Source organism: Sceloporus undulatus, chromosome 4, assembly GCF_019175285.1.
Source record: "Sceloporus undulatus isolate JIND9_A2432 ecotype Alabama chromosome 4, SceUnd_v1.1, whole genome shotgun sequence".
Lineage (NCBI taxonomy): Eukaryota > Metazoa > Chordata > Lepidosauria > Squamata > Phrynosomatidae > Sceloporus > Sceloporus undulatus.
The window spans coordinates 16,168,680-16,190,156 of NC_056525.1; positions in this window are offsets into that span (position 1 = coordinate 16,168,680).

Below are 21,477 nucleotides of genomic sequence, written 5' to 3' on the forward strand. Positions count from 1 at the left end.
GTATTATTTTGGTGGTGCCCCTCCTAGGCAACAAGTAGCCAATTGTTTGGGTACTGGCACTAATCAATGGATCACCACATTTGAGTAGCACTGATATAGAGTACTGTAATGTTTTCACTTTCCTCCTTTTCCCCTTTCATGATATTTCCCATCTTTGCTTGATAAAGGAAAATATGGCTTCTAATGCCTAACACATTGTGCCATTTGATTGTCTCAATAAAGGTAGTACCTTTATTGATTTAATTGGCATTTTATTATTAGAAACCATAAGTGGATAAACTAGCCTAAGTAGTTTTCTCCCTGACATTTTATATTCAGAATATCCCTGCAAGTTATGTCAGCCTGATAAATAATAACTCTCCCAATGTAATCTGGTGAATTTGTGAATGAATATTTGAACCCTGATATGTGACAAACATTGTAAAAAAATTGTACCTTTTCACATATTCACAACTGGGAGAGGAAAGAGGAAAGAGAAGAAGGAGGAGGAAGAATGATATGGAAAGAAGACAGAAGAAGAGAGAAGCCTCTTTAAATCTTAGAGCTTGACAAAATGCAAAAACATTTTGAAATAAATCAGTTTATGTCTAAAGGCTTTATAAACAGCCATGTTTTTTTTTCTTGGCTTTAAATGAAGCCAGCATGCCATGCCTCATATAGTTCTCTTCTTTCTCCTCACAAACTGTATTTCTTCAACAGCTGGGATATAGATGAGACCCTCCCAAGCAGACCTTAGAATGGAATATATAGGGGGAAAGTGTTCCCTTGATTATTTGAGGTCCCAGGACATTTAAGACTGTGTAAATGCCATCACAGCCAACTTGAATTCACCTTGAATTCAGACTGGTGGCATATTAACCAGCCAGTGCAATTATATTAAGATTGGCATATCCCATATGTCTATATGGGATTCCATATCTGCAGCTTTTAAGTAATCTACAAGGAGACCTCCACATGGAGTGCATTCCACTCTATGGAGGTTACTAGTACATGAACTACTGTGACTAGCTCGTTTCTATTCAAAAAAAGCTATAGCTAGTTTTCAAGTCAAAGGAGGTACAAAGCACCCTCAGGCACAGAATCCACCTGGTTTTGCAGTGACAAAGATGGATCCAGTTTATTAGTCATCACGCATCACATAATAGCATCCAGACTAGTTTGACATCTGAACAGCTGATGGCACCGAACTCCAAAACTCCTAATGACTGCCTCAGCAGCTTCATGTACATATCAAATAGCATAGGAGATAAGATGGAATCCTGTGGCATCCATAGTTTAATAGCCATCTGGCTGAATGTAAATTCCCCCAGTGGCAGTGTTTGGAAGCAGTCCTGTAGTTAGGAGGGGAACCACTGTAAGACAGTGCCTCTACTACCATCCCAGAGCTGGTCCATTAAAATAACATGACCAACTGTGTCAAAAGCCATTGATAGATTAAGAATGATCCAGAGGACTGGTATGCTCCTTGTTGTTCACCCAGGCCATGCCCTGACCTGAAACCCAACTGAAATGGGTACAAATAATCCACTATCTTCAAGAACATGTAAAGTCACTTTGCCATCACACACTAAAATGTTTTGACCAGAGAAGGGATATTTACAGGAGGGTGGTAGCTCCCAAACACCTCTGGGTCAAGGAAGATCCTCTTCAGGAGAGGGTTTTTCCCACTTCCTTCAAAGAAGAAAACATTTCCCCAAAAGAGTGAAGCATTTATTACCTCCTGAACCCAACCCCCCCCCATCAATTCTGTTCCACTAGATTTTAGTAGCCAAGAAGAGCTTGGGTCAAATTTACATGTACAGTGGGCTGTTGGTATCAAGTAAGGTTTGGCTCTAGGGCTCCTGTGGATATTAAAATCCTTGGATGCTCAACTCCTATTATATATAATGGTGTAGTAAAATTATGTCTCCTATATAAAATGGCAAAATTAAGGTTTTCTTTTGAGATATTTTGGTGAATGTTTTTGAACTGTGGTTGGTTGAATCCATGGATGGAGAATCTGTGGAAACAGAAGGCTGACTATAGCAGTATGAGCCAACCTAAGTGTCTTCTCCGCATCATCTTGCTGCAGCAACTGAAACTGATCCCAGAATATCTGACCCAAGAATGCCCTGGGCATCTCTCTAGGTCCTGTGATAGTGTGGTATTGAGTGAATATGAACAACTCTTTCCTCAAAGTGCCTGTCAGATTTTTCATAACAAGTTGCTGAGGGTTCCATTCCTGATCTTTCTTCCCAAAAGACTTCTTCACTACTTGGAAAATACTGCTGGGCAGGAAATTGAGGACACAGCCCAAGAAGTTTAATATGACCTCCCCTACCCCTTCTTTCTTTCTTTCTTTCTTTCTTTCTTTCTTTCTTTTTATTCACTGCCATATAATGGAATCTTTGCTGATTTTTGGTTCTATTCATTCCAAGACCTATGTCATCTACACTCTAGCTGTCATCCAGTTTGTTTCATTGGCCATAGGTCTGTTGAAAAACAAGATGATTTACAGGCCCCACAGCACTGGATTGGGTTCTTGGAAGCTATTGTATTGCTTGCATCTTTTGAAGTTGCTCTGTGGATATGTTAGTCCAACATGGTTCAACAAGGGATATAGCAGTGATCTAAATCCACCATTTCCTTATAACAGAAATATTTTGAGTTAGACTCCTGAATTCTCATAAGCCTATAATAATACTAGGATTTCGGGTAGCAGAGAAGTTAAGCCTGTTTTCTAGCTTCAATAAGAAGGTTGGAAGGAAAAGCAGAGCAGCTAAAAACAAAATTAAAAACTGATTCTAAATACTTCCTTTTGAGAAAGAATAAGCTTGGCTTATGGTGGGAGCCTGTCCCAAAGACCACCCAGTCCTCCAACTGTTTATGCTGGAGTGTGACAGTGAGATGGGAAATTACTGCGTCATTGGAATTTGGAGCAGATGCAATTCCATAAAGCATCACCAAAAATGCATTGTGCTAGCCTGCACACAGTTGTGAATAAGTAATCACAACAGGTGAGTGAAGATGATGAGACCATCTCCAAGAGATGGATATTAGGAGTGAATGAAACTATTCATTTCAGCTTCTTCTTTTTCCTTCCTTTCTCCTTCCAGTTTCTCCCTTCTTCTTTTTTTTCTTTTGGACATATCTTGTCCAAAATGAAAACTGAAAGTGATGTGATATCACTTGTGGCTACTATTTGGACCAAGACACAGCCAAAAGGGAGGTATTTCCATGCATAATGGAGGTGTACAAGTGTAGATGCTGATGGAAGGAGAAATTGTCCCCTGCCCCATAAATTCGCCCCTGTTATGGTGTTCTACCAGGTCCAGCTGCCATCATTGGTGACACACGTTGGAACACCATAATCTTCCCTCCTTCTGGCAGGGAGTACAAATCCATCTCACCTTGCAGACATGAAATGCAGTGTGGGCCAGAGCAGTTTATGACATAATTTTACTTTCTCTATGATTTAGTTCTAGTTTAGTATTAAAAGGAGAACATTGGAAGGAAAGATATATTGCATTGTTTAATTGATTAATTGCTCAAATCATAATTGTTACAGTGTTGTTGGGAGGGGGAGTAACATGTCTGCTAACAGTCACTGTTTCACGTTTTTAAATGAGAAACTGCAATTGTGCTTTTGTCTGGGTAACAAGGATAGTGTAATCCCAAATATAGATTTTGTTTTCCCCTTTCTGGTTGGATCTGTACTACATGATTATAACAGTGTGATATCAGTTTAACTATCACTGTTCTATCCTATAGCATCTTGGGATTTGTGTTTTCATGAGGTACTTAGAATGTTTTAGTATTCAAAACATAGCTGTGTTAATCTGTTTCATCACAGAAAAATCAAAAGAAATCCTGTTGAATTTTTGAGATTAATTTAGAAAAAGAAATTTCTAGTATAAGCTTTCATGAACTCTAGCCCACAAAAACTTATACAATGCATCATCTGATTAAAGCCTATACTTACGTTATGCATCATCTGATGAAAACTTATGCTTACACTGTTCTTATTGTGTGCTTTGGAGTAATTTACAGCAACCCAAAGGAAATGGTGGATTTAGAAAACTCGTGGGATTTTCTTGGCAAGATTTGTTCAAAGGAGATTTGCCATTGCCTTCCCCTGAGGCTGACAGCATGTGCTTTGTGCAAGGTTTTATGGCTGAGCTGGAATCAAACCCTGGTCTCCAGAGTGGTAGCCCAAAACTCAAACCACTACATCACACTGGGTCTCTATGCATCATCTAATGAAGTGGACTGGAGTTCACAAAAGCTTGTGGCATCCATTTCTCCTTCCTCAGCCTCAAACGGTGCTTAAACGATTCTTTTATTCTTAGAAATCTCTAGTCTGCTTCCTTGAACTACATACAGCACAAGAGCTCTGTAGTAGGGAATTCTAAGCACCTCATCAAGCTACACATCTCAGGTTTCCATAGGATTGACACGGGTGATTAAAGTGGCATCACGTAGTTCTGATTCTGAGATGATCATAAACTCATTTTAAATTGGTAGTTATGAGATTATAAACTGGAGATTAAGCAATTGAGATTGCATTTTAAAAGAAAACAAAACAAAATCAATTAGCAAATACTTTTTACTTATCAGAAAAACTGGGGAAGACAAATTCATGGCTGAAAACTGCCTTACAAGTAGAAGGGAAGGAAAAGGCCCTTGTAGGTTATATATAGAAGACCCAAGCCTTGCTGCTAAACTAGAAGCATGCAGATAACACATGATTTTGCAGCCAAGGCTACCTTTATAGAGAGTTTGTGCCCAGAGAGGGGCTAGAAATTCAAATGTTTCAGTCAGATCACAACTTGACATAGAACATTCACCTTTCAGTTTTCTTGCATATACCCAATCAACACTTTGCCAAGTAATGGGTTTGTGGAAATTGTAAAAGAGTAAAACCTCAGTTATGGAGTTATGCTGATCTGGGTTATGCCTGCAGGTGCCTAGCATGTCTGGGCATCTGCTACAGAAAGTTTGGGAGTCCTAGGTTTGGGGTAGGGAAAAGCCAAGGATGCTACCCTCCATTTTTTGAAGGAAGAGTGGGGTAAGCATTATGTACCTGTAGCAAAGTACTAACAGAAGTCAATGAGCAATTCCTAATAGAGGAGGTTAACATTTATACAGACAATATATTGGCCTATATCCAAATTGGTAGGCCTGATAAGAGCAGACTCACCAAAGCAATGAGACACATAAGTGATGGCTTCACAACTTTCCATTGATTCAAAGAGTCTTCTGGCAGTAGAGAGCATCTAGGCCATTGTTTCCACCTTCAGCATACAATAAATGATTTCAGTTTGCATTATATCTATTAGTCTTTTTCTTGTTATGTTTTTCAAAGATCTCTCCCCCCCACACACACATACACACAAAATCAATTTCATGTGTTGTGCTAGATGCTGCTTGATCTTTGTTAAATTGATCTCTTGAAATCTGAGATGGTTGGCTGGTGTTTCATTAGCAAGTGTTGGATATTTTAAAAATGTGCTCATTGTGGCTGAAGAACCACTCTCCCCTGCTTTGGAATAGTGTTAACTCATTGTTGTTATTGCCATCAAGTTGACTTTGATGTGTGGCAAAATTACAGCCCTGCTAGGTCTTGCCAAGCTCAGTGCCATGGCTTCCTTGACTGAGTTTACCCATCTGTCATGTGGCCCTCCTCTTGTCCTAGTTGACAACTAGGGATGGAGGAATCAGTCTGTTTCTGGACTGTGTCAGTTTTGCAAGCATCCAGTCCTAAATTTATTCTGCACTGGTTTACAAATGTCTCTTTTTAAAAATAAAACATTAAAAAAAATTATATCCTGCTTTTCTCCTGGCAGAAGACCCAAGGCAGCTTACAAGAAATTAAAGTAAAATGCAGATAAAATCTTATTAGACAAAAGTTTAAAAACAATGAAATAAGCATTCTATGGAAGGCACAAAATTGAAACAGAATAAAACACATTGAAAACATAATTTTAAAAGCTAAAAGGACAACACATCCCATTAAAAGACCCTTCTGAAATTAATTAAGGGCCAAAGTCTTGCCTAAATAAAAATGGCTTTGCCAGCCAGTAGAAAGTGAGCAGAGAGGAGGTCAATGAAACTTCCCAGTGAAGGGAATTCCACAGCCTGGAAACAGTCACTGTGAAGGTTCTCTCCCATGTTCTTACCAAATGGGTCTGTGATGATGGTGGAAACTAAGAGAAAGACCTTTTCCAAATATCTTAGAAATTGGACAAACTGATATAAGAAATCATATTTATCCCCAAAGGGAGTTTTGTTGGCATATACTTTTTGTATGCAATTTTTCCAATATACACATTTTGTCAATAAACTTTCCTTAATATGCTCATTTTTGCATGGTATGTAGTTGAAAACTGCATTGAAAGATTCAGAGGTATGTACAATCAAAACTGAAATTGTGTTCTGATCCAAACAGTAATCTCATGGGTTTGTTTAAAACTATGAACCCAACATAAGACTCTCCACCCCACCCCCCTCTTTCTCTCTCATTCACACACACCATTGCAAGCAGTAACTTCCAGCTGGTGGAAAAGGTACAAGGAAATATTTTGAAAAGTATTTGCACTTTAAATGAGGAGATGACACAAATGAAGGTACTTTCAGGTGTGCCTTTTATGATGAAACCATATCATTTTGGGGGTGCTAGGGAAGGATTCCAAATTATGGCTTCTTGCACTCCTCACATACTTTTGCAACATCCCCCCCTCCTACTCCAATATCCCCACCCAAAAAATCTATGTGGGAGGGAAATCTAAAATAGATTTTAAAAAATGTCTTTTGTCTGATATTGCTAGAAGCCATCTGTCTGGAGGCACCTTGTGACACAGAGAAGCAGATTGTGTGAGAGAGAACTAGGGATATAAATCTCAGATGCAAGAACAAATGATTTCAAAAGTTTTCTCCCTTCTGGGTGAGATTATGAGAGTTTCCTTGCATTTTGGATTTTGTGTGTGGGTGGTTTTTGTTTTTATTTTTTTGTTTTTCATATTTGAGATCAGGAGAAGCATCTCACAAGCTCAAAAGATGTTTAAAGTTCAAAGTTCAGACATTTCTGAACCAGGAATTTTCCAACCATTTAATGGGCAGTTGCTTTTCAATTTCTGAACTTTGAATCCATGGGAGAAAATGGAAGCTAAAATATGTGGGATTTTATACTGATGAAATAATAATATTTTGAGCATCTTGAGATATGTTTCTAGTTTCTTCTGTGTATTCCACTGAGATTTCTATCTCCTCCTCCTCCTCCTCCTCCTCCTCCTCCTCCTCCTCCTCCTCCTCCTCCTCTTCTTCTTCTTCTTCTTCTTCTTCTTCTTCTTCTTATGCTTAGGACTTTTTTCTCCCCAAAGAAATCATCTGCACAAAGCATAAAAGCCAAAATCCTTTGGGTGTCTTACACATGTGTAAGGTCCCCTAAGGAAACAGGTGCTTTCAGTTCAAAATCGTAGAAACAGAGTTGTAGAGACAATGCTATTATGCAGGCAGGCATGAATAGATATGCATGTGGATACGTATCTCTGTGGGCAGGCATGGATGCACATGCATATTTGGTTCTGCATTCAGTTGCACAATGATACTATTTAACGTAGTTCTTAACTGCATTGGAGAGGCAACCCTGATGTGGGATCTCAGCCAATATTTTTTTTTCCACTGAAAAATTCCCTCAAATGTGAGAAAAACTTGCTGCTGTTGACCATCTTCTCAAAGGAGAGTTTGATTGTGTTAAGACACCCTTTATGGTCAAGGATAAGAAGAAGTAACATTTTTCTTTACATCCCCTAGTGTATGGTTGTATATATGAGAAAGAGAGTAGCATCTAGCTGAAATTACAAAGGGGCTTTGGTCTTGACCTTTCCCTTCCTTAAGCAAATAACAGTTAATAATATCTCTTTGGCTGTGGGTCTGTAAATAAAAGCTATAGCCATATACTTTTACCTGATGCTATTGAAAGTCTTGTCAGCCAACGACAGGAACCAATGAACCCCTCTAGAAACACAGCATATGAGTTGCTACGCTCTCATCAGACTCAGAGTGTATCATTCCATTTGTGTAATGAGATCATTCCTGTGTCTGTGAACCCAAAAGCCAAATAACGGGTTTTCATTTTCATCACAACTGAATTCCAGTGCCTGACATGAATACAAGGTCAAATAAACATCACACACAAAAAATGGAAATAAATCCAAATTTGAAGGCTGAAAGGGCACTCATATTTTTGGAATAGTCTTGAATGTCAGTTTTTTGATAGGAAGGTAATGCAATAATGGCAAATGAAAACATGGGCTGTTGTGGTAGTCTTCCGTCTTATGAATCAACGTTAAATTTGTTTCAAGCGGTCGTGTTTCTTGTTCACTGCAGTATCTCCTGATATTTATAACGTTCCCTTTTAACTGCCAGAAAAGGAGGGCTTGAAAAGGTCAGTCTCTGTTTCCTATTGCAGGAGGAATATGGTAAGTTAATAAGTGTTATTTAATAAAAGCCAAACAATTTTTCAGGTGACTCTGCACAGAGAGTTGCCATGTATCATGTTTATTCGCTCTCGATTCCTTTTGCTGGTGCTCTTCCTGATATATATCCAATGGCAAAAATACTCTGTTGGGTACTCAGATAACAAATGAGAATATTTCTAAATCTGTACTGCATTGTGCATAATGGCAGGCATAGTAATCTTATCACTGGGATTTAGATATGGGCGACTCACACAGTAATCTCCTGAGCTCTCTGTTGGCACTGTGCCGAATATCATTTAATTTTGATAATCACCTCAGAATTAGCATACTCAGCAAAGACAGACTGATAATTAATAAATAAATAAATAAATAAATAAATGCATACATACCACATTCAAGCTTTGCATTTCTCCCCTGGTACTCATCACTTCTCTCCTTCTTCCTCCTTTTTTTCTTTTTCATCTCTTTTCTCATCATCCTCTTCTTTCTCCTCCTCCTCCTCCTCCTTGTCCTCCTCTTTCCTCAATCTCTTTTTCCTCTTTCTCCTCTTCTTTTCTCCTCTTCCATCTCTTCCGGTTTCTCTGCTAGTTCCTTCTGCTTCTCCTTTCTCACTTGCTTCCTCTTCCCCTTCTTCCTTTCCCCTTATCTGCCTCCTCTTTGTTCTCCTTTTCCTCTTATTCTCCTCTTCCTTCTCCTCTTCCTCTCCATCTGCCTCCTCTTCATCCTCCTCTTCCTCCTCTTCCTTCCTTCCTCTCTTCATCTTGCTGTCCTTGGCCTCCTTTGCCCATACTGAGTTGGTTAGACACATGAGGTGTTTTCATAGGCATCTGTATCATCATCACATCAGGACAAGTATTGTGACCTAATTGACAAAACCAAGTGGATCACAAAGCCAAGTGGATCACAAGCTGGCTGGCTGTGAAGGCAAATGTGGGCAAAAAATAAGAAAGAAGGAAAAAGATACCTGCATGAAGCAGCAACCATGGAAAAAGAAAGGGACACTGAACAATACCCAGGTAGTAAGAATGCATTTGCAAAGAGTATAAAGATTTGATGATCTACCATGGAATAAAGAGACCAGTCACAGAAAATTGGGTTAAATAGTTGGCACTTTATTCATTCTATATATTATTTAATTTAATTGGACCTGAAAGGAGCAAGAGGGGGGAGCAACCTGATGTGGGTCCAGCTGAGACCAGGTATCTACTCTATACTACCTCCTCAGACTTTCCTTGGACAAAACAACTGCCCAAAGGCCATCTAATACTTAGTTTGTTCTCAGGACAGCCACTTATGGAAGGTAAACCCAGGGTACTCTCACCCAAATCCCAGGACCTTATAAGTGAGAGCAAAAACCCCTGGTCAGCCTGAAGGTGTTCCTTCCTCTCCCATGACCTGTAGAGGCCATCCCAAAATCCTACCCTTGACCAAAGAGATGGCCAGGTCTATATCAAAATCTTGTAACAGCCCCCGCCCCCCAGTCCACACAACCTGTCTAATGGCAGCCTGTTTAAAGCCATCATCCAAAACCAGTCGTCAAAATCTCACACATAAAGTACGGAGTAAGCAAAAAAAAATTAGGTAAAGGGAAGAAAATTCCATACAAGACCCTAAGGCAACCAGTAAACTCACACTGCACTGAGGCTGTGAGGGTAGCCTAAGTGCAATGATTCCAAGGGGTGCATGAGGGGGAAGCCAAGCCTTATATAGCCTACCATTCCACCCTGATCAACTGCTACGTTCTGGCACCTTGAGTCACATGCACAGTCTTTTGGTCTCTGACCATGGAGGCCATCAAAAAGTACCCTTCCCCATTCCACCTTTCACCATGATGGTTCAGTTACATAATCCAGAAAAAAAGGGAAAGAACTTTTTGACACTCAAAAACATGGGGCAGGTGTTATCAGTACGCTAATGACACCCAGATATATTTCTCCATGTCTTGGTCTTCAGCTTTGACTTCAAATGGTGTCTCCTATCTCAATGATTGTCTTAAAGTGGTAATGGACTGGAAGAGGGAAAACAGATTAAAAACTGAATCCAGACAAAACAGAGGTACTTACGATAGCAGCCCTGAACCCAGGCATTGGGATACAACCTCCAGTCCTGGATGGGGTCCTCTAAGGACTATGTTCGTAGTCTGGGGGTGCTCCTAGATTCGTCACTTCAGATGACAAATCAGGTGAATGCAATGGTTAGGAGTGTCTGTCATCAGCTCTGGATATGCCAGCTGCGCCATTTCGTGGAAGTCAGGGATCCTGAAACCATACTACACACGCTGCTAACCTCACGTCTGGATTGCTGTAATGCACTCTACGTGGGGCTACTCTTGTGCTTGGTCTGGAAACGTCAACTGGTACCGAAAATGGCAGCCAGACTGGTTTCGGGTATCTCTAGAAGAGACATATCCCACCAATTTTAAGATCTCTTCACTGGCTGCCCATCAGTTTCCGGTCCCAGTACAAGGTATTGGTTATTACCTTTAAAGCCCTAAATGGCTTGGGTCCAAAATATCTCCAGGACTGTCTCCTTCTGTATAATCCACCCTGCACACTTAGGTCCTCTGGGAGAAATCTGCTACAACCAATAAAAACCAGGTTATCTACAACTGCCCAGAGGACCTTTTCGGCTATTGTTCCCAGACTATGGAATGGCCTGCCAGATGAGATCCATCCTATAGCCACCTTAGACAGCTTTTAAAAAGCTGTTAAGATGGATCTTTTCTGGCAGGCCTTTCCTAAATAGATGCCTGGCTACCAAAGAGAGAAAGAAATGGACTGATCCCTTTGGTGATTGCCTGTCCGTTGTTGTTGTTGTTGTTGTTTTATTGTCTAAATTATCATTGCTCTTTTTAACATGCTTTAATTGTAAAGTGTTTAATTCTATTTTAAGGGAGGGAGAGTTAGGGGATATGATACGTATGATTTTTAATGTTCTAAGCTGCCTTGATTGCCTGAGTGCAGATGGGGCAGGATATAAATAAAATTATTATTATTATTATTATTATTATTATTATTATTATTATTATTATTATTATTAAAAATGAAACCTAAAGAACTCAGGTGGTAATTTTACCTCATCCTCAGTCTAAACGCAACCTACACCTACATTTTAACCATTCATGCCTGATCTTCACAACTGTTGAGTGTCGTACTCTGAATACATATTTCTTTTGATAGCATCTGTTTAACAGGCTGATCAAAAAAATCTAATTTTCTTGAATGATCTGGCCATTTTCAGTGCAATTGACTGCCTAATGGATGTGTGTGAATATCTTTGGAGAATTTTCACTTGCCTTACTCAAACTGCTTCCCTTGAAAGTCTTTATTATTGTGTTCTAGTGGGAACTTTCAGATTTATTCTAGTTTTTGCATTAGGAAGAATTCATAGCAGTATGCTGCTGGAGGTTTCCTGGCAGGTCAGCAGCCTGCTTTCTCTTTAGACATTTCTTTTTCTTCTTTTGCTATTCAAGAAAACTAAATCAAAGGACAGGAAGCCAGCATCTGCATAAGGAAGTAACTATGCAATATTTGCTGTGATGACCTATTTATTTATTCTTGGATCAACATTGCAGTTTTATAGTCATAATAATGTAATATATTATAATATATTTAGCTTTGTTGTTATAAAAAAAAGTGAATTACAAGCAGCTAGTTCGCTGTAACTAGTTTCCTTTAACTAGTTATTTTTCCCAATGATGAAGGAATCACATATTATATTATTATCATGATGTTTTACTCATTACATATAACTATGTATTCATAACTAGTTCCTTGCAATCACTTCCTCTTTTCAATGAGAAAGGACTTATGTATATATGTATGTATGAATTAAATATTTTTATCCTAGCACATGATATCTCTGGGCAATGTACAATTCAAACAACATAAGGACTTGGAAACAATTTCACAGAATTATAGAATAATTTAAATAGAATAAAAGCATATGCAATATATCACCAAATAAAAGCAGCAGAAGAGGCAAAAGGTGTTGAAGGCCTCTTCTAATGTTAAAGTAACATTAGAAGGAAACAGTAGAGGAGGAATACCCACATAGTTCAAATGCTAACTGCCTTCTGTTGCTGCCTTGTGACCTGTTCCTGGTCTTGAGATGATTCTGATATGGACAGATGGAGAGAGCGTTTTGTGGCATATGCCAGCAAATAGTTGCACCATTTTTGTTAAGAAAGTAAAAGTACTTAGTTACTTTAGTTTGTTAAATAACTAAAGATATCTAGCTACTTTTGAAAAACAAAAAAGTAAAGCATTATATTTCAAAATCAAAACTATAATGCTAGCTAACCCTGTTGGTGAGAGGCTGCAAATATAACTAATGATTGTACTGATTAATTCGAAATGTTTTGAAATGTTTTTAGTTCATTAGCGGTTTAATATCACAGAGTTCAATCATATTTTTAACAATAGCTTTTTGTTTGTTTGTTTGTTTTTAATCTATCCTTGGTTTATCCATAGATTTAAATTTTGTATACTCTCACCAGACCCAGTTCCGGAAAAAGTGTTTTGGCAGAAAATTAATGAACTAAATACATACCTTAAAAAAAAAATCCCCTATATCTGGCTTTCCGGAAAAATATATTGAAAAAAGCATATATATTAAGAAAGATTTTGGTATACTTGCTTTCTTGTAAGATGCTTGAAATCATGCATAATTCAAGATAATGGCTTAGAATGTATTGCTGTTCAAAAGAGAAAGGAACAAAGAAAGAAAAGGAAAAGGAAAAAATAAATGGGAAATGGTGCATGGGCATTTAATGAGACAGATCTGGTGCAGGGGAGTTGTCATAGAATTGGAACTGACTGCAAAGGCCATCTGAGCCAAAGGACAGCTAGGCCAGGCCAACAGAAGGAAACCACAGTCTCTTATCTTCTTCAGATGCAGGCAAGTAAAATAATTGCTTGACATCAGGGACCCTGACAGTGCTTCAAGGTATGAGCAGGGGCAGTGGTGGCTCACTGTTGTGCTATTGTTATATATATATAACATTAAATTCAAAGGTAATCTTAATGATACTGAAAAGACACCATTCATAGTTATTATTAAATGGTAAAATTGGTGGTTGACCTCTTCACTCTCAACCTCCATTCCTTCTTTCTCCATCTCTGTTTCCATGTTATCTAACTGCTCAACACAGCTGAGCTTCTTCTTTTACAGCTAAGCTCTGCTCCCAAGCCACAGAAAACAAAATGTAGTGTCTCTCTCTTTTAATAATTTACCTCAGTCGAGCAGTCTTTTCATCCCTGATCAGCTCTTGGGAACAAAGACCCAATTGTCCCTGACTCTTCCTGCTTGTCATGAGAGCCAGAATCCTGTTGGTGTATTGTCCATATGTAAATTCTTTCGTGGAAGCAGTCGGACATTTTTGTCCAATCCAGGACACCTGGAGGAATGGGTGAGGAACCTCAGGGGTTGATCAGTATAGAGATGAGTCTTGTTGGAATACTGGAATCCTTGCAGCAGTCCAAGGGTGCACAAAGTGTGTCCCTTGGCTTCTTCAGAGAGATCCCATATATGAACAAAAGGACATTTTCACAAATGATGATAGAATACTTTTTTAAAAATTCTGAATTGTATGACCTGTGAATGCTGTTAAGCTATGATAAAAGCTGGACAGAACAATTCTTAAACTGAATGCATGTTTTAGCGACTTTGATTTAATAACCCCAAAAGCACAGTGATACATTTTTAAAATCAAGTATAAATATAAATTACTTTCATCAAGATAGCCCTTTTCATTTGACCTGCAGACATAGCATATGCAAAACCAATGAATGCACAATTTGTGAAAAGAGCCTAATCACATATCTGTACTTCAAATTCAAAGTGATTTAATAATTATTTCCTCCCCACAGGAAACTTTGGGAATAATATTCTTTGACTGAGAGAACATCGGTTATGCCTAGTAGTGTTATCTACACCTTTGTAAACTATAGTTCTTTGCATTCCTCAGGGGACCTGAAAATGACTAAATTTGAATTCATTATATATTTATATATTTATTATCATTTTAGCCTATCTAATATTAAGAGTTCTTTGGCAGTTAATATGACTTTGAAATACTAAAGACAAAGTGTATAGTAAATAACAACTAACAATAATTATAGTTTACATGAAAGATATAAATCCAATATAATTTGTTTTATTTTATTTATATACCGCTATTTAAAAAAAAAGTCCACTCTAGTACTCTATTGGAATTTTAAAATTACCAAACTAAACTGTCCAATCTGAAATTTTGGCAACACTTTTTATTGTTACTATTGGCTTTCAAGTCATCCTGCAACTTAAGGAAACCTCATCCTAGGACTTTCTTAGCAGATTTATTGAGAGGAGGCTTGCCATTACCTTCCTCTTAGACTGAGAGAAGATGGCATGCCCAAGGTCACCTAGTAGTTTTCCATGTCTGAGTAAGGATTCAGCAGGTGAGGCACAACACCATAATGGCTGTAATGATCACTAGGGATGTGAAAATTCTCTCAGGCAGCTGGCACACTGCAGAATTAATGCAATTTGACAGCACTTTAACTGCCATGGCTCAATGCTATGGAATTCTGGGACCTGTAGTTTAGTCGGGGCACCAGGGATCTCTGACAGAGAAGGTAAAATATGTCACAAAACTAGAAATCCCAGATTTTCATAGCATTGAGCCATAGTAGTTAAAGCTACTATGTCAAACTGCATTATTTGTGCAGTGCAGCCGTTATTGCTGTTCACTGCCCTCAATCTGTCACCAACCCATGGCGAACCTGTGTATGGGATATCTCCAAGACCTCCCCCCCCAGCATCCTCCACTGATCTGCTCAGCTCCTGTAAATTCACACCCGTGACCTCCATGATTGAATTTATCAACCTGATATGTGGTCTTCCTCTCTTTCTACTGTCTTCTACCTTTCCTAGAATTATTGCCTTTTCTGATGAATAATGCCTTCTCATGATGTGGCCAAAGTATAACAGCCTCAGTTTCATGAACTTGGCTTCCAGAGATATTTCTGGCTCTACCTGTTCAAGGACCCATTCATACTCTTGACTGTCCACAGTATCTTCAACATTATTCTCCAGCAGTACAACTCAAATGCATTGATTTTCCTCAGTAATGGTCTAAGTCTTAATTTCATCACAGTTCTTCAAACCCCATCTATTTTTCTCTCTCTGTCTTTGTTTCATTTCAGGTTGCAAGATTTTATGAGTAGCATGGGAGGGGGGGTTGAATTCAACTGTGTGCACATTTTTATTTTCCTTAATATGATGGTTTATTTGTGCATTTTATGTAATGTGTGCAATTTTCCCTATCAACACATTAGGTAAAATGTTGATGCATATATTTTCAGTTGCACAAATTTTTTAACGTTCACATTTTTTTTTAAATTCTCAGTTTTATTGAGACATTAAAGGACATTACAGGCCAAATATATGTTCACATTTTAAAATGTGCATATTGTTTTGTAGGCATTCTCTTTTCTCTGTAAGCCTTGCATATATGCAAATTCTCCAGGAGATCTGTATTTCTCTAGCAATAAGTCTTAACAAGAGTGGAAAAGGTATTTTTTATTGAAACTATTGAATAAAAAAAATATGCCCACTGTAACCATCAGACTAACCATTCTAATCACAAAACAAATTTGTATGGTGAGGAGGGCTCATCTGAATTTAAGGGGAGGGTGAAATATGATTTGCTTACAACATTTAGGGGTGCCATAATCAAAGCAACTGTGTGAAAACCCCATGGCTATGGCTCAGGGCCTAACTTTTCATTCATCCAATTTATTAAACAAAGAATGGGTTTCCAAGGAGTTTCTGGAATAAAAACGGCACTCTACTCACTTCAAGAGATGTTGTATAAAGCTAATTATCCTAGTTGTAACTCTCAGATAGAAATTAAGAGGGCTTGTGAGAAGGAATCTTATTCCACTTGTTTTCACACACAAGGAAGTCTTTGTACTGAGGCTTTTTTTCTAGTAAAGAAAATTCAGTGCTACATATGACCCTGTTTTTTCGGCTTCAAAGGAGTCTATGTGCTAAAGTTCAAAAGGAATTTTGTTCCAAAACCTCAGAAGCCAAACAAACTTTCTTGAGGAAGCAGACTCACAATTTGATTGATTTATAATATCTCATGTGCAAGAATTTCTGCACACACACACACACCTCATCAGTGGAATCATGGCGACAATAATGGTTAAAAGTATCAGAACTTTAATAACACCAAAGATTTGCAATGAACAATAAGCCTATAAGCTCTTTTTCACCTTGAAAATCTCCTTGACCTGTTGCTGTTATATGCATGTGTATATCCAGTTGCATGGCTGTATTCAGTTCAAAGTTGCAGAAGCAGAGTTGTGAATGTGGTGGCACTGCATATGCTACTGTGCATTGTGCATGGATGTGCATGCACATTATGACCATGTGTTCACTGTACATGGTGCACACTGATATTTGGTTGTGTTTTTGGTTGCACAAATTAATGTAATGCTTCAACACATGGGCTGTTTATCATAGAATCTAGGAGTTGAAAAACAATAAAAAGGCTGAGACTTTCACAGCCAGAATCCATAGTTTTTGTGGGATTTTTGAGCTATGTGCTGGAAGAACTTATTCCTGGTATTTTGCCAGCATTTGTGGCTGGCATCTTCAGAGAATGCTGGCATGCAAGTGAGTGAGTGAGTGAGTGAGTGAGTGTGTATACTGTCTCTCTCTATATACTTCTTCTCAACCAAGGGTCACACTACACATAGACGAACACACTTCACTGACTCTCTTACCAGCATTCTCTGAAAATGCCAGTCACAGATGCTGGTGAAACATCAGGAATAAATTCTTCAACAACAAAGCCACATAGCCCCAAAACCCCACAAAAACAACAGAAGGCTATTTAGTCCAACCACCTGCCAAGCATTCCTGAAAAATTTGCATCTAACTCTTGTTCAAAGACCTTCAAAGAAGGATAATGAATGCATAGGTTACTTACTCTATAGACATACACCATGCAACCCTAATACAGGATCTCAACCATTATGCCCATTCTGATCCTAACCTTGCTCAAAGAAACAGATGAATGACATTGTGATATGTGTGCATTTTTAAAAATCAGAAAAATCCTGAAAGTAAAAAGCAGCCAATTTTGTCCACTTTCTGCATAGGTTGATGTCGGGTTAATTCTCAATTAGCCCAACATCATCTGAAAACAATCCTGCTTTTTCAGAATATTGCCAAAATCTAAATCCCATTTATCTATGGGATTTGGGCACTTTGCCTCCCATGTGATAAGGTCCTTACTTTTACTCTCAGGAGGTTCTTCCTAATGTTTAAACAGAATCTCTTTTCCTGTAGTTTGAATCCATTACTCCATGTCCTAGTCTCTGGAGCTCACTCCATCCTCAATGTGACATCCCTTCAAATATTTATATAGGACTAGTGACTTTCAATATTCAGCTGTCTCATGGTGTTCACTAGTTTGTCTTCTGGGTGTGCATGCTGTGGTTACCTGTCTGTGCCTCTGCATCACTTTGTGTCCAGGTATTTTGTTCAGTTAGGTTACATTTGAGCCACTGTTAAAGGAAAATGGTGTGGAATAATTTTTTAAAAACATAAATCTAATTAACATTTAATCTGCATCCAAAAATTCCCTTTTAGGCTCAGAGAGTAATACATAGGGAGAGCAATGCAGGTTTAGAAAGAATTTGTTTTCAACCTTCAGTTAGGTATGTCTCCTGACATAGGGATATAAGGTACACAGGGGCTCCTCTTCTCTTTGAAATATATTGAATCTGCAGCTTTAATAGTCCAGTCAAGAAGCAGACATAAAAATCCAGCCTTATCAGCTTTTAAAGATGTTTGTGCTCCATATCCCAAATGCAAAAATATGATGGATTTGTTGCATTCTAAATTTTTCCCTTTGTTCTTAAATTCATTAGGAATTCTTTGTGAAGACTATGGGTGCATCTACACTGTAGAAATAATACAGTTTGACACCAGCTGGATTCTTGGGATTTGTAGTTTTGTAAGGGCTTTAGCCCTCTGCACACAAGGGTACTGGTGCCTCACAAAACTACAATTCCCTGGATTCTGTAGGATAGACCCATGGCAGTTAAAGTGCTGTTAAACTCTATTATTTCTATAGCATAGATGTGCCCTATGATAGTGGCCGATGTGCCTGGAAAATCTCAGATCGCTGAAGCTCTCTCTCAAATACTCACAAATGACCATTAAAAAAAACAACCCAAAACCTGAAACACACACACCCTCTAAGCTTGCTTATGCATCTACACAATATGCCTGGAGGACAAAGTACATTCATATTAATGCTGTAGCAATACCTGTGATTGGATTGATAGAAATTACTTATGGAGGATTAGGAAAGCTGTTCTGTTTTCCCAATAAACAGTGTTACATTATCACATTTCAACAGCTAATTCTACCAGCATGCATTTTCTCTTGAAAATTAACATGATTTTCAGGAGGAAAATAATTATGTGTCATTCATAATCCATTAACTAGATAAAAATAAAATTTAAACCCTTAGGCACTTATTTTCTGTAGGGGGGGAAGCCCATTTGGAGTTCCTACACTTCCCTCATGTGGCATATTAGGGTAAAAGCTTTTGTAAACTACATTAAATGTCACTGTGGGAATCAGTAGAAACCAAAAGCATACTGGGAAAGAGCATGGAGCAACTGGATTTCTTTTAGGAAGAATGTTATATTGTAGCAAAGGGAAGACAATGAAACCCATGATTCTTTGATTTAGTATGGAAAACTGATCTCATTCGCTGCCATTATTTTTAAAGACTGGGTGTTGCAGTATTTGATATAGTGGTCAGGCTACTGGAAGTGATCAGGAAGAGCACTCAGTATTATACATGTCATGAGGCACAGCTATGGATGATGCTAAATTTCATGAGTGGGGAGGAATTCATATCACATAACAACACATTTGAAAATGTGTCCATGATGGCAACATATTCCAAGGAGCACAATACTTTCTGGAATTTAGCAAGTTGTCCTTCCCAAAGCATTCAGGTTTGCATACGTATGTATTGTATGTCTTCAAACTGTTTCAAACTTGTGGCAAACCTAACCCTTATCATGGGATTTTCTTGGCAAGATTGATGCAGAGGATGTTTGTCTTTGCCTCGAAGACCGAGAGATTTTGATTAGCCCAAGGTCATCCAATGGTTTTCTAAGGCTGAATGGGGATTTGAAACCTGGTGACCAGAGCTGCAGTTCAAATTTCAAACCATTACATCATGCTGGCTTATACCCATCAACATTTCACAGACAAAAACCAGGAGACATATGGCAAAGGAACATCAGACTGTGAGCAAGGTGGCAAGAGTTATTAATGAAGAAGAACAGCCAAGCTTAGGACTTTATCACACGGGGAAAATCAGGGGTTTAAACATCTGATTTTCAGACACATCACTATTAAAGAGGCAATAAAGAGGCAATAAACAGTAACAAATCATTTTCAGGATTTCCCCGTGAATGATTTGTTGATGTTTATTGCCTCTTTATGGCCTCTTCATTGTCTCATTAATAGTGATGTCATGTGAAAATCTTAAATGCGATATCGCATTTTGCATGGGATAATCAGCTGTTTAAACACCAATTTTGCCCTATTTTCCCTGTGTGATAAAGTCTTAGGAGAGGTTGCAGCAGTTTGCTATTGCCTGAGCCTACTGGGAGGAGCAAGACTCTGCCTCCTCTTTTCTTATCCCTCCTCCTGCCCTGCAGAGTTAATTGACTGCAAACTACTTTAACACTTTAAAATCACTTTGCAGCATTTTTTTAAAAAAACTAACAAGAAAAGGGGAAGTGGGAGGAGAAAAGAGAAACTGTGACATTTAAGAAGCAGCTGAAAAAGTAAAATGGCAGAGGATTCATCAGTGTACATAAAGCTATGTACACTGATGGCACATAAATAAATGAAGCAAGCAAGCCACATTGCAGCACTGGAACTAAGTTTATGTGTTTCTGATAAACTGCAAGCTGTGTGCATGGACCAATCGTGCTCTGCCCTTAGTGTCAGAATCTATTTGACAGCAAAAGATGGTAACTCTTTGCATTAAAAAAAACCACCCTAAGAAATTGTGGGATTAAAGAAAAGTCCCCAAAGGGAAAAACAACAACTACAACCAAGCACTGAACATCTATTATGTGGCTCAGATTTATAGTCTCGGAGACAATACAGACCGGCACTTTGTGCTGGCCTGTGGGCAGGGTTAGGGTGCAGCGTCCACACACTGTGTGCCCTAATCCTGTCCCCAGGTTGCTATTTTAGCACATGCTGATCCACACGGTGCATGCCATGATGATGCCCATCTGGTGCTGCATCCACATGACCCCTATGGTGCTGCATGTGACCCATTTATACAGCCCCTCAGACAGTTCCTGTTACAGAGAGGAGGAGGAGAGAAGTAGCTGGGCAGCCATTTTGAGTGGTGACTGTTTAATTTTTTAAAAAAAAAACCTCTACGGAGAGTGTGCTTGTTGCAGAGGGGGTGGAGCTTCAATGAGTCACATCTGTGAGTCACTAGGGGGCAGAGCTAGCAGACTAGCTCTATAACACTCCTCCCAGAGCCACGCACCTAACGGCCCACAAAATTTCATTTGTATTTTTATTTATTTCTTTTTTTTTTTCATCTAAGGAAATCTACAGCAGAGACAGAGTTGATTGAGCTCACTGCCACAAATTGTTGAAACATCAGGGGCTTTAACGTTGGTGTTTTCTGGAGGATTTTTTTTTTCAGGAGGAAGCCCACAGTCCTGTTCCAGTAATTTCCTAAGACTTTTCAGTATGGACACTGACAGAACCATGGCAGTCACCTGCAACACTTGTGGGATGTTTGTCTTCTTGCCTACAGAAGTGGAGAACTTCACATGCCCCAAGTGCAAGTTGGTAGACCTCTTGGAGGAGAAAGTGCAGCGGTTAGAATCATAGAATCATAGAATCATAGAGTTGGAAGAGACCGCAAGGGCCATCCAGTCCAACCCCCTGCCATGCAGTA